Source organism: Alligator sinensis, unplaced genomic scaffold (genome assembly GCF_000455745.1).
Source record: "Alligator sinensis unplaced genomic scaffold, ASM45574v1 scaffold60_1, whole genome shotgun sequence".
Classification (NCBI taxonomy): Eukaryota; Metazoa; Chordata; order Crocodylia; family Alligatoridae; genus Alligator; species Alligator sinensis.
In genome coordinates, this window is record NW_005841858.1 from 4,617,086 (window position 1) to 4,635,443 (window position 18,358).

The following is an 18,358-nucleotide window of genomic DNA, read 5'->3' on the forward strand; positions in this document are numbered from 1 at the left end:
GGGCAACTCATGCCTGACCAAATTTGATTGCCTTCTATGATGAGGTGACTGGTTCTGTGGATGCAGGGAGACCTGTGGATATGGTATAACTTGATTTTAGCAGGGCTTTTTGATACAGTCTCCCACAAAATTCCCACAGGCAAGCTAAGGAAGTATGGGCTGGATGAATGGACTGTAAAGTGGATTGAAAACTGGATGGAGTATTAGGCTCAGAGAGTAGTAATCCATGGCTTGATGTCTAGCTGGCAGCCTGTATCAAGTGGAGTGCCCCAGGGGTCAGTCCTGGGGCTGGTTTTATTGAGTGTCTTCATCAGTGACCTGGAAGATGGCATAGAGTGCGCCCTCAGAAAGTTTGCAGATGATACCAACCTGGGTGGAGTAGTAGATATGCTAGAGGGTAGGGCTAGGATTCAGAGTGACGTAGACAAATTAGAGGATTGGGCCAAAAGAAATCTCATGAAGTTCAACAAGGACAAGTACAATTTAGGACGGAATAATCCCATGCACCGGTACAGGCTGGGGGCTGACTGGCTGGACTGTAGCTCTGAAGAAAGGGACCTGGAGTTTACGGTGGACAATAAGCTGAATATGAGCCAACAGCATGCCATTGTTGCCAAGATGGCTAACAGCATACTGAGCTCCATCAGTAGGAGTGTTGCCAGCAGGGCAAGGGAAGTGATTCTTCCCCTCTGTTCAGCACTGGTGAGGCCACATCTTGAATACTGAGTTCAGTTTTGGGCCACCCACTGTAGAAAGGATGTGGATAACTTAGAGAGAGTTCAGTGGAGGGCAACAAAAATGGGGAGGGGGCTGGGGCACAGGATTTATGAGGAAAGACTGAGGGAACTGGGTTTATTTAGTCTAGAGAAGAGGAGACTGAGAGGGGATTAAATAGCAGCCATCAACTACGTGAAGGAAGGTTTGAAAGAGGATGGAGCTAGGCTGTTCTCAGTGGTGGGAGATGACAGAACAAAGAGCAACAGCCTCAAGTTGCAGCAAGGGAAGTTTAGGTTAGATATTAGGCAAAATTTTCTTACAAGAAGGGTAGTAAAACACTAAAACAGGTTACCCAGAGAGGTGGTGGAATTTCTATCCTTGGGGGTTTTTAAGACATGGCTAGGCAAAGCTTTGGCTGGAATGATCTAGTTGGGGATGGTCATGCTTTGAACAGGGGGTTGGATATGATTATCCTACAGTTCTGTTCACCTTGCCTGCCTACTATAAGATTAAATAGAAACATTGGAGTTGGTGCTAGCAGAATAAATCCATTTTAGAACAAAACTCTGTGTGTGTGTGACCATGAACTCTTGACTGAGGCTGGACTCAGTATGATTCATTGAAGTTTAAAAAAACTGTTTTGTTTGAGCTCTGCGAGTGTTGACATAGCCAGGCCTGCCTGGGTATCTGCATGTTCCTGAAACATACCCACAGTAATCAGCTAACCCAAACAGCCTGCTATGTGAGTGAAAAAAATGAAGAAAGGAGATGAAAGCAGTGGAATCAGAATGAAAAAATGGCCTCTTAATCCCTTGAGTGCTCCCACCTGTGTATGTCCAGGAACCAAATGTTTTCCATAACAACTATTGCTCTGATCAAAGCATCAGTGAAATGCTCCTGCAAAACCTAGGACAGTGGTTCTCAACCCTTTCCAATTCAAGGCACCCTTTGGAAAATGCCAGTTTTTAGTTTCCACTTGTTTTTTGACTATGGAAAAATTAGGAACAATGCTTTTGTTGCAATGAACTCAGGAAGACCACAACAGGTCAGAATGTTTTTGATACTATGGATTCCTATTGGAAATCGCTGGGTTTATCTTCTGAATCATGTGTAGGTGTCTGCATGCTTAACAGTGCTAATCTTGTGCAGTGCCCTTAAAATGATCCATAGTACCCCAGGATGCCAGCACACCTGGTTGAGAATCACTGGCATGAGGGATACCTACAATCACTGAGAAGGGCAAGGGCCAGCCTGTATTATTCAGAAATTATTACAAATAGGCTTGCCCTTTTTTGCTCCAGTGAGGACCATGCAATACAATCAGTGAGTAGTGTAATTTTGGGCATACATACAAGTTAATGTGTGAAAGATGGAGGATCAGTTTTTCTTTGGGAGTGGTTCACAGGCTGGTGTACAATTCCTGTACTGATTACTGTTAAGCACAAGATAGCATGGCTGCTATTCCAATAACAGCAAACACAGAAATAGCAATAGGCATAGGAGTAACATATCCTTACTGAGCTCTGATTAAACAAGAATGGTCTGTGAAACTTAGGACAGAGAAGAATATGTGAGGCCATTTTTTAATTTGTGCTTTTTTGCTCTTTCATTACGTTTGACAGTTTTGAATCTGGCTGCTGTTCCAGACTAGAACTGAAGCTTATTACCGTGGGTTGTTAAAATAAAATGTTTGGACACCCATGAAAAATAGCAAGAAGAAATCGGTAAGAGCTGTAAACTGTAGGTGGTTTGTAGCTTCCCGGCTTGAGCTGTACTCAAAGGAGTGGGGGAAAGTGCTGTGCAACTAGACACAGCTTTCACCTAACCAAAAAAAAATGTAAGCATCTAACCAAACCTACCATGTGTTAGGGATAGGGTTGCTCTACAGTGTAAATACAATTTGGGATGCAGTGAAACCTGATTGTTTTCTATTTCTCCCTGTACTGCAGAACAGCCATAGAGCCATTAATTCTCTATAGCAGGACAAGTTAATAAGGTGGTGGTGGAAGCAAATGAGTCTCAAGTTAAAAATTCTAGACCCGGTCATCAGTGGCCACCAAAGGGAGTTAACTTGCAATTCAGACTTTCAGTCACTCCAACATCTGTGTAGCCTTGTTCTGTATTGTTAATTTAAAGTTTTGAGACTGAAATCATGCCTCCAGAGACATCTGTAGGATTTTTACCCTTGACCCTAGTTGTTCCATTTTGGTTTCACGTGAAAATATTCTGGATGTACAGGGCACCATTGGAGGATGCCTGAGGAGTGAGCAACCTGTTAGAGAACTTTTCACATGTGATATATCACAATTACCTATAAATTCTCTTTGCAGAAACCTGCAGTCCAGGGGAGTCATAATACTTTGATAGCTAAATCCCACTTTAGAAACAGAGAAATGAAGTAAAACAGAGGGATATCGGGAATTGTATATAGCAGGTCAAACTGCAGCAATTAATGCACTAGACGGGCTTATCCTCTGAATGACTAAATTGCTTCTTTTCTGTGCCCCCATTTTCCCTCTCACTTGATCTTGTCTATTTAGGTCTTATGCTCTTTTCTCCAAAGACTCTTAGTATGTGTGTGCGTCGTGTCTAGCCCAAGAGAGGCTCATGTATCTTAGATGTTATTATTAGGGTTACTGTAGGTCTGGGTTTTCCCAGACATGTCCTGTTTTGGGGTCTTCCCATCTCCATCTGGGCACTTTAAAATTTGAACAAATGTCCAGGAATTGGCTCTACTCAGCATTGAAGTTTTTCCTGGCACTTCCCAGCTTGCCCTAGCAAGGAGCTGCTTGCTCGCAGGAGCAGGGCAGCCAGGAGATGCTGGGGGGGCAGTAGGTCTGAAGTAAGGGGCACCAGCAGGGCTGGCGGGAGCTGTGGGTTGGGAGTGAGGGGCACCAGGGGAGATGGGGGACTGTGAGTTGGAAGCATGAGGTACAGGCAGTGCCAGGGCCCCATAGGTCAGGAGTGAGGGGCATTAGCATGGTCTGGGATACTGTGGGTCAGGATGTGGAATTAAGGTATTAGTCAATGTAAATAAAATTGACAGAAAATACCTGTAAGTGTGGCACAGGTGTTGTAGGAGCAGCAGCAGGGCTGGGGGGAATGTGGCTTGGGAATGAGAGGAGGGGGAAGTGCATTGGCCTATCATCATCCCCCCCAAAATCATATTACCCACCCCCAACAGATGTCCTCTTTTTTGAAACTGGATAATACATGGTAACGCTATTACTATAATACAAATAATAGCAACTTAAATATATACATAGAGAATAAGTAATAGTCTCATCATTCCACCCATATGTGAAGTTAACAGGGAAGACTTTACATCCCATATATCATCTCTTAACTAGCTTCAATAATCATGAGGTACAGGTAATGTGCTGGAGCAGAGAAGTTTTGTTAGAATAAATCACCCAGTGTTGTGCTTCAGATAAAACAATAACTAGTTACCTCACTCCATAAACCTTGCTTGGTTGTGTAGCACGCTTTCCTGTTGCATAATCTGGCTCAGAGCAGTAAGGATCATGGACTTCTGCCCATCAGCCATGAGATCTCTGGACTCAGAACTACAGCTAAATCAGATGAGAGTCAGAGATACTAAAAAGCCTGTTAGTTAACACTAAAGCTCATCCCCTATTTACCCTTCTATCTGATTTGCTTACAGTAGTCTACAAGTAAGATGAGTTTCTTATTTTTTTATTCTTCCTCTTGCATGCCAAGTGTTGTCTTTCCTTAGGAGTTTCATTCATTAGGACTGAATGGCATAACATCACAGGTTGTTTTGCTATGGCTTTCCTAATGACTTCAGTCCCTAGTGGAAAGCTTTGTGAGCATATTGCAGACAAGGTTCTTTGGGTAGATCTGATATCTTTTATTAGACCAACTCAAATAATTGGAAAAAATCTTCTTAGCAAGCTTTCAGGTATAAATACACTTCATCAGGCTGAGGAAGCATCTGCAGTTGGTGTGTGCTCTTCCTGGATGGAATGAATCTGAACCTTGTCTGCCTATGTCCTTAGACCAACACAGCTACAATCTATACCCTTGTGAGTATATTACCACTCTGTAGGCTTTGGCCACGTCTTACTAGTTCCATATACAGAAGGGTGACCTAATTCAAGGCCCAGCGAGGACTGGCTCAGATTTTAACTACTTTTTAGTGCTAGACCAAAACAATACTTCAGTGTCGTATCAGTTAAGAGCACCCATCATAAGGATGTGGATTGAACAGAAATGTCACCATATATGAGGGAGGAAGGGAGGCAGAAGCTATCACTGGACTTTTTCAAGTCAACTGGCACAAGTAACTTACATCCAAGAGTCTTTAAGGTACTAGCTGAGGGGTTCTTTGAACCACTAATATTATTTTTTAGCAAATCCTGGGAAACTGGATGAAGTCCAAAGCCCTATGTACAGTGGCAAAGTGAACTCATTGAGCACCGAGTGTGGGGAGTGAGGGTATGTTGACAATGGAAGATGGGGTGGGAGGGGAGGAAGAAGGGCATGCAAAAGGAAGTCTTACCTGCCTAGGATGTTGCTGCTACCACTTGGCATCATCAGGTTCAGCTTTCCCATGGCTGGTCCTCTTTAAAGCAGATCCTAGTGGCCCATTTGCTCCTCCCAACCCATACATATGAATTGGGAGCATGGCTGCATTTGCTCTGGCAAAGGCTCCCCATTCTGCTTACCCTGTTCACTCTCCTCTTACCCTCCCCCCGCCCCCTGACTGCCAGATACGCTGCTGGCTAAGGAACTATGCTGCCTGGTTCCTGTGGCCAAACGGGCAGCACAGAGCTTCCCCTGCTGGCTGGATGGAAGGCAGTCAGCAGCTGGAGCTGGACTCCTGTTTGTTGCGGCAGGAGCTGCCCACCTGCAGCCTCCCCCCTGCCTAGCTGGGCATCTGCTACCTGGGATGCGTCCCCATGGCTTCCCTGTGTTACCTGCTGCCCAGAGTGGCACAGCAGGGGCAGGAGGAGCTGCTGGAGGTGGGGAGGATCTGAGCAGTACCTGGACAGCTGCAGCAGCAGTTTCACTGGGAATTTTTGCACGCTGGCCAGGGTTGGGGTGGGGGCAGTGCTGTCTGGTGGGTGCAGGGCAGGTGCAGGTGACAGTGCAATGTGGACTACCCTAGGCAGGAGTGTGCAGGGTTCGCCCCATACAGAGGGCTATGGGGGTAGCCACAGGCTAGATGCGGGGGGGGGACACTGCACCTATACCACACTGCCTGGGAGAGCTCTGCTGCATGCTCCACCAGCCCCCAACTCTTCTTCCCTCCACCCCCGGCCAGCTCCTGGGACCAGCACATGGGTACCCCCACACACACGCACCTCCCACACACATGCCCACTCCACACCCACCCCACATCAACTCCCTCACACATATACCCCACCACACAATATACAAGAATAAGACATATATTCTGAGCTATTATGCAATGACCTCTATATATACTACTCCAAGAAAAATCAAAACAAAAATGATTTTTTGAAATAAAATTAAGTTCTAGTAGATGCTTGATTTTTAGTATTTTTTTAAATCTATAATCTGTTTAAATTATATCTTCTGAAAGATACTGTGTGTGCAGCCCTTGACAGTTTACCAAAACTCATTAAGTGACCCTCCAGCCAAAATAATTGCCCACCCCTCTGCTACATGCTCACAGCCTGAGTCATTGCCAGAGTCAGAGTCAAAAAAAAATTTTTGCCCAGGCCAGATTGGCAGGAATCTTAGGAGGTTTAACCCTCCCCTGTAGCACAGAGCAAGTGTCATATACCAGGATCATCTGGGAACATCCTACCTAGTCAGTTCCTTGTCAGGCATTTCTGGCACCTTGTCTGCGCTTGTATCACAACAGAAGGTGTGTCTGCACTGCACAATACAGCAGGAACCTGAGCTTGACTCAGTAAAGGCCATAGAATCATAGAACCGGAAGGGACCTGTAAGATAATCAAGTCCTGTCCCCTGCCATGGGCAGGAAGTTATTGGGCTCAGACAAGCTCAACAAGGTGCCTGTCCAGCCTCCTCTTGAACACCTCAAAGGATGGTGACTACACCACCTCTGCTGGGGGCGTGTTCTAGATTCTAGCAACCCTTACAGAGAAGAAGTTCTTCCTTATATCCTGCCTGAATTTACCCTTTATAAGCTTATGTCCATTGGTCCTTGTCCTCCCTTGAGGTACCTTCCTGAAGAGTTGCTTGCCTAGATCTTGGTACTCACCCACAATGTACTTGTAGGTGGCTATCAAGTCACCTCTCAGCCTCCTCTTACTCAGACTGAACAGGCCCAATTCCCAGAGTCTTTCCTCGTAGGGCCTATCCTCCATGCCCTTGACCATGTTCATTCATGTCAGCTCATTCAGAGCTAGCACAAGTACCAGAACCATTCTGATATAACACCTTTCTTCTCCCCTGCCACTCTATAGTCAGCCTCCAATATCTTCTGTACTTTTAAGTGTCATCTTCCATCTTCTCCCAACCATTCTCCCTCGCATTCTTACTTCTTTCCAATCCTCTTGCACAGCCCAGAATTTGTGGCCCATAACCTTCCCTAGTATACGCAACCACAACTCTGTTTTGAGTCTTCTGGTGCCTTGTAAGAGCTGTGAGAAAACCTTCTTATGTTTAAATGGCAGAACAAGACCCCATGTACAATTCTGTCTATGTGAATTATCTCTTGAAAGGCAGTTTCCACAATAAAGTTGTTCTTGTCTGCATATTTAGGTTCAAACTAAAATTCCTGTTAATTTATTTTCACAATCGGTCCCATCCATCTCACAGTTTATTCCCAATCCTAAAACATTCTCTCCACTTGAACATTTAGATTATGGTGAATTCTGTTTGTACAGCACTTTCATACTTCCTGGAAACGTTCATTCGATGTGAATGAGGCATTTCACAGTCATGCATAATTTTTACGTTTAAAGCCATTCTTTCAGTTACTTTAATATTCTTTCTCCTTCCTTCTGATTTTTCCAAATTTTGCAAAGACGCTTCATTATGCTGGTGGCTAATAGCAACTTCAAATGCAAATGTAACAACGCAGGGATGAAATTGTGTTACACAAAGGAGCTACACTTCTGTGCCAGCTTCTAAAATGCCACATCCCACATATGGAAATACACAAGCAATTCTAGTAATGTGCAAGCACAGCACATAATTTAAGCTTTCAGAGGTTGTGTTTAAGTCTAAAATCTCTCAATATAGAAACTTCATTTTAAAGTGAATGCTGGAAACCAAAATTTAGGCTTTTCTTTAAAAAATGCAAAATCTAGTATGAGTAGTAATGTTTACAAGCCATTTTTTAAAAGTTACATGAAAAATGGACTGTCATAATTTCAACTTTCCCCTGTAGTGCAGCAGGTGCTTAAATGCAATAATATTGTGCCTGTACATGACAATCTGCAAATGCAGCTGCCTAGAAACTGCCTAGTGTTGTTTCATTGCCCAAACCCACAAAATTAATTAAATGAAGTAGTGCAAAATGTAAATGATCTCCATATCAAGCAAACAGGTATTAAAGGGATGTAAATGCACGTCATATCTGTGATCTTTACTGCAAAGGCATTGCACCCTTCTTCAGTGTGTGTGGCAGGGGGAGAGGGAGAATTATACTGACTATTGCAGGGAGTAGAGAGTGGAGTGTCAGCTGTTGCTGCTTTAATAGCATGGGACTGGCTTCTGCCCCCCAGGGAAAAAAAGAACATCATTCCACTGCCTACACTTCTGGGCAAGGTGCTGTCCCTGCTCAGCTCCCTATGTCTGGGCTGCACAGCACTTTGCAGACCATGGAAAGACTCCTGAGGGCAGGGGCCATATGGGCAGTCACTCTAAGTTAGTGCCCAGGGTTACTTCCCCTCTCACCCTGTTCTAGTTGTAGTGCTGATCTCAATCACAGAAATATTTTACCCCCATATAGACCTGAACTTCTCTGATGCTTTCAGTGGAAACCAGCTTGTAGGTTTACCAATTGTATGCACTAAGGCTAGATCCTGCAGGGCCTTTAGTACAGTCCTTAGTACATATTCCAAGTAGAGATGAGTGCAGTTAGTATACTGCAGGGTCAGGTCCAAGTGCTTGGCAGAAACATATATCATAAGTGCTGACCTATGTGTCTTTTATTCCACATGGAGTCTAGACAAATCCTCCTGCCCTTTACATCCAGGGCTGCACAGTCTTTTCCACGGGGCTCTGCACTCACTAGGCTTGCTCTGAGCCTGCAGCAACTTCCCCGGCTTCAGCCTTTCCCCTTCGTGTCTGCAGGAAATGTAAGAGAATCTCTATAGCTTTAAATCCTCTGACTCTATCCTCAGTTCTTTGCCTGCCTGTCCTATATGTGCCCTCCAGCATGCAGTGGATACCTGGAAGCTGGAGCTACCCACAGATCTGAATTCTGAAGAGCCCACCACACAAGAATCCACTGTGATCATAAACCCCTGTCTCTTAGGCATCTGAACAACCACTGGCGACCTTTTGGAGGGGGGTGGACAGGGAGCATGTGCCAAGGCCAGGGCCCAGCAGCAGTGGGGGCAGTGGTAGCGGTGCAATTTCTGCACTGACCATGGAGCACAGGGCTGTAGCTTGGTCAGAGCCAGTGCTCAGCAGCAGCAGCACAGAGTTGTGCCGCTCCACTGTCCACACTTACCCATCATCAATGTGAACAAGCTCTAAAATAAAGTGTAAAATAAAGTGATTTGTTAATTCAGTTAGATGATGAGTAATTATTTATTATAATGCTTCATAGTACACTTGTTAATAGACATTATAGTTTATTTTGTAAAACTAATGAAGTCTTAATGTTGAGAGACCCTTAATACAGCTGCTATGTTTATTTATATTAGTTGAGTTTGAAAACTTCAGCTCATCAAAGTAAGAAGAATTAGTGAGGATGTTCTGTAGGATTTTTATTTATTTATTTACCTTGAGTGTCACTTTAAATGTAAATCTGCAGCTTTGGTCCCTTTTAATTTAAGGCTGAGCATTCTAGCTGCAGGCTCATCCCACTGTAAATCTAACAGTGCTCTATGTAAGGAGCCACAATGTTATATGAGTAAAATAAAAAATAACAAGGCAAAACGAGAGTTATCTTTCTATTAAGAAACAGTTCAGAAAAGAGATTGACATGAAAGAGATTTATCAAAGGCCTGTGTTTTAGAAGTATATTATAGTGCTGCTTCTCTGGACCAAAAGAGAATTCTGGTGTATTGAAGCAATAATTCCTTTTGAACTATGGGCACTAATGGAATGGAATGGAAACAGGATCACATTACATTGATTTCAAAGTACAGACTGTGGCCAAAATAAGCATATTGTCCTTGTATACTTTCAGTTTATATGTTAGTATTGTGACTGATCAGATGCATGGGGAATAAAGATAATTGCACTGTATTCCCTAAGTAAAGGGAGGATGCTGCAAGATTTATAATTTACTAATATTCAGCCATTGCTGTCACTGTACATCTTCATAAACCTCGGACTGGTTTATTCTGCATAACCACATGGCTGTAGGAGTGAATTACTATAACTAATCTACTATATGACAGACTCTATGACATTGGTTGATAGCTTTTTCATTACTAAAGCTATGAAAATAATTTGTGCTTTACCACAGGCCAGTCATAATTTATTTTACATTATAAGATTAGATTAAGAATCCTTAACATTCAAAGGAAGTAACTTCCCCTGCTACCTACCCCCTATAAGGGGGACTCTTGCTGCCACTGCAAGCATTTAAATCGTTAACTTTAAAGTCCCTTGATGCAAGTGAGAGGGGGAAGAACTGAATGTGTAATTCAGGTTATGGAACAGGATACACCATAACTTAAGGTAGACTCAATGGGCACATCCGCACGAGCGCGCACGTGCATCTTACAGTGTCTCAAAGCCCTTTGAGAAGCTGAAAGAGGCACGTGCAGGAACAAAAAAAATATTCCCCGTGCTGCAAGTTTGCAGCATGGAGGCAAAATTAGACCCTTGGATACCCAGGGGTCAAAAAAAAACTGTTCCACAGAACAGCGTGGCAAGGCACAGCCATGCCTGGAGGCAACCCAGGAGTCGGTCCTCCACGAGAGACGCTCTGGTTTCTTTCCAGAGCATCTCTGTTGTGCTCCTGCTGCCTCCAGCATTGTTAAAAGTAAGTTAGGGACATGGGGTGGGGGGGTTTATGGGCATTGGTGGATGTGAGGAGTGGCAGTGGGGTGTCGGGGAGTGGAGTGGAGGGAGATGTCAGAGGGGTATCAGGAGTGGAGGGCAGTGTCGGGGGCTATGGAGAGTGGAGGAAGATGTCGGGGGGGGATGTTGCAGTGTGTGGGCATGTGGAGGGGCTTGAGAGGGGGCTGCCACACACCTACTCCCCAACCCAGCCCCCACAGTGCTGGTGGCAACAGGCAGTGTGGCTGTGGCTCTGCTGCAGGCACAGTGGCAGTGACAAAGTGCTGTGTGACATGGGCTCTGTACATGCTAAATGGACCCAGCCCGGCCCTCTAGTGCATGGCCTTGGATGAGCCAAGGTGGGTCCATTCAGCATCTGGGCCACACAGTGCCGTGTCACTGCCTGATGTGCCTGCAGCATAGCCACCGCCCCTTACAGCCCTGCTTGCCTGCTGCCGCCAGTGCCATGGCCACTGGGTTGGGGAGCAGGTGTGTGGCAGCCCCAGAACCATCCCTACGGGTGTGTGGAACCTGGGGCATATCAACCTGTGTGGGGCTGGGGGAGGGGGTAGCGAGTGACTGGAGCACAGAGCCAGCGGCGCACAATGGGACCCAGCCCAGCCCAGCCCAGCCCAGCATGGCTTGCTAGTCTGGCTTTGCACTGGGCCAGGTCCCACCACGTGCCACCTCTCTGCAGGCATTGCGGGGCAAGCAGCACTGCTGCTGTAGGCAGGACATATATGTAGAGTGGTCTTTTGTTCTAATTGTGGAAGAATATGGATTTTGGGGTATTTAAAAAAATGGATTTGGGATGCTGCTGCAGCAGTCCAGCTGTCACAAGGGGTAGATACCAATTGGCCAGGCCCCAGAAGCTATTGATAGCAAGCAGCCCTGAGGTGCTTGCTAGAGCAGGTTTTTATATTGCTGGGACAGCACAGGTGCTGGCCCCAGGCTCTAGCTCCCTCTGGCTGCAGATCCAGGAGGAGCCAGGCAGAGTTATTTTGCCCCAAGTGCACAATTTGCCCCACACCAAAGTATATGTCCGGGCACATGCGCTGAGGCAAAAAGCCTCAGCTGAAATTTGCACTGCTTCTATTTGAGCTGCAGCAAGCGCATGTGCCTGCATGTGTAGACGTGCCCAATGAGATTTTTCAATCTCTCTTCAAATGTTGCTATATTTACCTAATTCTCTTGTTCTTTGGTAGCTGTTTCCTCTAAACTTTTGTACCAGGGTAAGTCAGTTCTGAACTCAGACTTATAACACTCTTTGAGTGGGCTCAGCAATTGCTCTATAACCAACATGGTTTGCTCTCCTTAAAGTTTAAAGAACGGTCTTCCTAAAAAAGGTGTAAGTCCGCAAATCCAAGGCTATCTCCTTAACAAAGTAGTAAGTGGTGGCAACAAGTTGTGCAGAGCTGATTGGAAGGTATGAAATAAAGTCTACCTTTAACTCAGGAGGGTGCCGGTTTTTCATTTTTCTTCACCTGTTGGATTCCTAGGTAATATTAGAAAAAAAAGGTAACAGTATCAGCCAGAAGTTTTTTTGCATTTTTTAATCAACCATGAATAATCAGAAGGCTGTGACTGTTCCTTTCAGACATTGCATGCTGCACTTTACATGAGGGTTTCACCTTAAAACTATTCTGAAGCCAAAGCCAGTACAGAGTATAGCAGCTTCAGGGCAAATGCATTCAAACCCTGCTTGAAGGTTACCTGTCGACATATGGGTTGAGTTTAAAGTGCTCAAAATTGCTTAGAAAGTGAACTGTTTAGAGAATGCAAAAGGATATTGCTTAATGGGTATGTCAACACTTGCATTAAGGTACTGTTCCTAATGCACATTAAATTTAGTACCTCCAATGTGAGGCACTGAACAAATGAGCATTAGGCTGCCTTAATGCACAGTAAGACATACACACATTTTTTAAGTGACATTTAATATGCAGTAGCCTATTTTACTGCACATTAGCATAATAACAGTTTTTTATGTGATGCTTTAATGCGCAGTAAAATAGGCTACTGCACATTAAATTGCATTTGTAAATGTATCTAATATGTTCAGAAATCTTTAAGAGGAAAAATTGGGAAGAATATCAGGAAAAGCTTCTGGACCTTAAAACCTACCTGTCCATGGAAGGGATTAGGAATTTCTGTGAAAGTAGTGTAAACTCTATTGGGTTAGCAGGGCTGTCCAACTTCTGGGCTCTTGGGGGGGCTATACAGGTCACTCACTATGCATTTCCCTCTGCCATCCCAGCCAGCCCAGCCCAGCCCCACCCCTCTTCCCCCACAACCCCTGCCAGGCATGCTGTGATGGCATCCCAGCTCCTTTTCTTGCCATGGGCACAAAAGACAAAGCCTGGCTCCTTCCCTTGTTGTGTGTGCAGCATGTGCACTGCAGCCTCACTCCCCATCCCAGCCAGGCCCACCATGAGGCAACCCCTCGCCCCCCTCCTGCCACCACACGAGCAACCTGGCTTCTTTTCTTGCTGCATGGACAGCATACAAAGCCCTGCTCCTTTTTTGTTGCATGTGGCAAAAACAGCCCTCAAGCCTCTGCTGCACATATGCAGCAGAGACAGCTCAGCCCCATTCTGCTGCATTACCCAGCCCCCAGTGAGTGAAAGGACTAGAAGTAGAAGCTGGAAGATGGAGGGGGAATCTAGAGAATTGGATTCAGAAAGGATGTGGACAAATTGGAGAGACTCTAGCGGAGGGCAACAAAAATGGTGAGGGGGCTGGGGGGGGACATGACTTCTGAGGAAAGACTGAGGGAACTGGACTTATTTAGTCTAGAGAAGAGAAGACTGAGCGAGGATTTAATAGCAGCCTTCAACTACCTAAAGGGAGGTTCAAAAGAGGATGGAGCCAGACTGTTCTCAGTGGTGGCAGATGATAGAACAAGGAGCAATGATCTCAAGTTGCAGCAAAGGAAGTTTAGGTTAGATATTAGGAAGATATTATTTTCTCACAAGGAGGGTAGTAAAACACTGGAACAGGTTACCCAGAGAGATAGTGGAAGCTCCATCCTTGGATGTTTTCAAAACCTGGCTAAACAAAGATTTGGCTGGGATGATCTAGTTGGGGATGGTCCTGATTTGAGCAGGGGTTGGACTAGATGACCTCCTGAGGTCCCTTCCAACCCTCATTTTCTATGATTCTAATTCTGACACTGCCACAGCAGGAGCAATGCAGGGAGCAGCAGATGTGTTGGAAGAAGCATAGACACAGTGAGTCTTTCCCATACATTTCTATGATAGCAACAGGTTTTCACTGGATTAATTGCCTGTTTTCTGTGATGAGTTGTATACATTCACACACATTTATATATCTCTACAGAGAGTGGCTGAAATCCCTGGTGAATTCTGTAGTTGATAACTGACGTGTGATTCTTAATCTGAGTTGATTAGTTCTATTTCACAGGGAGGTTCTCAACATGGTATTCACATATTAGCACAGATAAGTATGCCCTTGCTTTTTAAGCTGTTATAATACCACTGGTTTCTTGTACATAATCTTGTTGTCATAAGGTCCAGTGTTTTTAATGCATACGTTATCTTGTAATCTTTTGCAATGATCCTGCTTTGAAGATGTCAATGGAAGAAGCATCGGAGCATGCATTCATAGGTTAGGATAATACTGAATATATCAGCTCCTGTGCACACTTGCACCATGTCCCCAGGGGCAAACCTGTGAATTATAACAAGCCCTGGGCATGGGGCAGTACATTATGGCCCTGCCTCAGACAGAGACTGGGAAAATAAGAACGATGTTGTCACCATAGGCAACGTGTGGGAAGAGCACTGAGCGGCACGTTCCCCTGCCAGATTTCTGTGCTGGCGGTGGGGTGCAAGGATGCTCAGCAGCAGTGGGGTGGGGGCAGCGGCATGACTTCCATGCTGACAGCAGGCCACGTGGCCCAGGGCTGCAACCCAGCCAATACTAGCACCCTGCAGCAGTGAGGGTGGTGGCAGCAGTACAGAGTTGTGCCGCACAACTGTCACCACTTACACATCATCTAGGGCTCTCGCAATCAGTCTCCTGAGGCTTTGCTTGGTTTGAGACTTCTTTTGTTCTTCACAGCTCCCAAACAGGGAAGCAGGGCAGTAGATTCCACAGACTGAAAAGGGGGCAGTGAGCGCACTATGCATGTGTCTGACAGCCAAGACCAGAGCAAATGAGCCCCCAGGATTCACCACTGGAGTGGATGGGGAAGGACAATATACTCGCACTGTGCAAGCCTCAGCATATGTCCTCTAGTATTGGCTCATCCTTTGCAAAGGTGAAGTAAAAACCAAGTCTCTGTCCTACCTGAGGTTACCTGTGCAGGAAGGGGAGTACTGGCTTTGTTCCTTCTGAATGGTAATAGGGGCATACAGGGCACCTGATGTCAGCTTTACTGCCCTAATCATAGGCCACAACTTGGCCTGAATGCAGAGCTAAACAACTTGGCGTGAATGAGGAACAATCATTTTGGAGATGTTCTATACTATTCTTTTAATTTAATGTTCCTAGTTGTGTGACAAGATTTTGTTTTTCAGATTGTGTTTCTAATTTAATTATTGTTCAAGATAGTTTCTTTATTTTTAAATTTGGATCTGAATCATGAATTTACTTTTTAGAAAAGTGTAGATGGAAAGCATATGTTTCATTAGAGGACTACAGCATTATCCTCCAACCTGCTCAGTGCATTGCTTCAGAAAGAGTTTCAACACAGTTGCAAATAAAGATTATTAAAAGAGGTTTTTATGTAGTTTGCCTTTGCTTCTATATTACTGTAATTCATCTTGGGGCATCTTGCATGCAGCAAAATAAATTAGTGGCATGGTAGAATATACTTAAATATATAATAGATCGCCTACCCGATAGAGCAAAATGAGTGGTAATCATCAAAGAAAAAATACAAGTGCCAGCACAATTCCATTATCCAACTTGAATTTAAATAGAGTAAATCATGTTTAAAACATGTTGGCAGGAAAACTTCCTTGGTTGTTTGTATTTATATCTAACACTTGAATTTCAACAAAGCTTTATAAATAACAAAGCACAAATGCAGATTGTATAAAATAAAAAAGCCTTTACAATGTCATGGGATCTTTCATCTTGAACCCATAACACTTTAGGAGTACTTAATTAACACTTGCAACATGCCAGTGAGGCAGGAACACATTTTCCCCATTTGGAAAAGAGGAAAATTAAAACCAAAGACAAATAGTGACTTCCCCAAAGTCACTTCCATAGTCAGTGATGGAGCTGGACTTTAATTTTCAGTCCACTTCTAACCAGTAGACAACCAAGCAAGCTATAATATGTTTATGGCAGTGTTTTGCATCCTGTGGTCTGTGTACACCTAGGGGTCCCCAGAATATGTTTAAGGGGTCCATGAAAGATGACTACGATTAGGGAGCTACTGAAATCACACTGGAAGTGCACTGCGTGGCAGTTCCTTTAATGTTGCAGTTTAAATTCCTGCCCCCCCCCCCCAACCGCTGATTGGCAGAGGTTCCCCACCGTTTGCTTCTGATCAGCGGGGAGGTGAAAACGGTGGCTTAAAATAAGGCATGGTTTTTGCCTCCTGCCACTGATTTGCCAGGGAGCCCTAGCAGCTATGCCATTTTTTGCTGACTGGCTGGAAGACAAAAACTGCACCATATTTTAAACCATGGTTTTCACCACCCTGCCAATCAGGAGTGAATGGCAAGTGGCAAGTGGTGGGACCACCCTAACAAATCAGTGGTGGGCAGGCACATGGGGGAAAGTGCAAGATTAAACGAGCCACCACACAGCACACTTCTGCTGCAATTTTTGTAGCTCCCTATGATCAATCAAAAGTATGTGAATACCCATACTTTTGATTCAAAGGCACCCACACATCCACTCAAAATTTCCAAAGGGGTTTGTAGCTCCATTCATGTTTTTTTAAGTGTCTGCAAATGAAAAAAGATTGAAAACCACTGGTTTATGGTATAACTTTAGAAATTTAGTTGTAGATTAAAAATCAGTGGTTTTGAACACCTATGAAGAATAATATTACATTCTTATAAATGGTGCCCAATCAATATGCATAAAAGTTCAAATTTTCAACTAATTTTGAAAGTAAATGTAAATCTTTGCAATTCCTTTTAAAGGAATATTTATGTAAAATATTTGAAAGGTATTCCTTGCAAGTGTATTAGGCTAAAAGCTAAAACTTCAGCTGTACACTAGAAAAGAGCCCAATATCATCCTGTACACTAGAAAAGTGTCCTAATATCTTCACCCAGTATAAGAAAGCCAAGGATTCATTTGGCCCTTGAGCACAGCTTGGACCAGGCAGTTGGTCCAGTAAAAGATATCACCCCAAAAACTATTCTTATCTCTTGCAATTGCTATGAGGCTGCTTTGGCCTCTGATACAAGCTGTTTGCAACAGTTCTAAAATAAATCTGTTGATCCTCCATTATTACATTTTCTATGTATAAATCTGCTTAATGACTTAAAGTTGGATAATGAATGCATCATGCTGCTAGTAGTCCCATATGAACGGCTTGCATGTCCATCCAGTCAAGGGGGGAAGTGGGGGGAAGCAATAGCTTGTGGTTTTTGGGCAATCACCAGAAAATAACACTGCTCAAAATTGTAAATATTTGCAAATATTTCATAGGGTAAAAGCCAATTGATAAGATATTCACTAAATAAACTTTCTTTATGAATGAATGTGAGGAAATTGCAATCTGCTGCTAGATATTTCACTAAGAAAAAGAAGCTAACTTCATTTAATAAATAATTCATTACAAATTACTCACTCAGCTCTAGGTTAGGTAACCAAACACGCTTCTCTCATTTGCAATGGATCAATGAACAAGTGAGTACAGCTATTTAGAGCTGTATGAACTAACAAGAGTCTACCTGGTTCCATGAATTTCTGATTGCCTACCAGCTTTAACCAAAAAAACTTAACTATCTGTGATATTTATGAATCAATCATATTTCTTCCTTTCTTTCACCAATTACAAAAAAATTGTTCTGCCCCCATTACTACTAGCATTATGGACTTAAAACCAATAATAATCAGTATACAAATGAAAATCTTGTCTATACCTCTGGTGTGTTACAGCAGTTGAAGACTGGGGCTTTGCAATCTTTATATTTTCTTTACCTACATTTCAGCTCTGGCTTGAGACTGGTCTAATGTGGTGTCCTGTGCACTCAGCAAATGACACGACTGATATCATTAAAACTCCATAAAGCCCCTGATAATGGAGTTTATATGTCTCGTGGTTCCATGGCACACCAAAAGCATCATTTTGCAAGAACAAAATGAATATTAGTGGGTTCATAATTCACCTTATTGTACATTTGCCTGTCTGGCCTGTGGCCCTAATGCCGAAGAGCACAAATCTTGAAAAAGGAAGCAATGCTGGGAACTGAAAACCATGATTTATAACCTGGTACATTGTTTTAGACTGCATAGGACACCGTATGCATCTTAGTATCTTGGATGATAAATGGAAAAG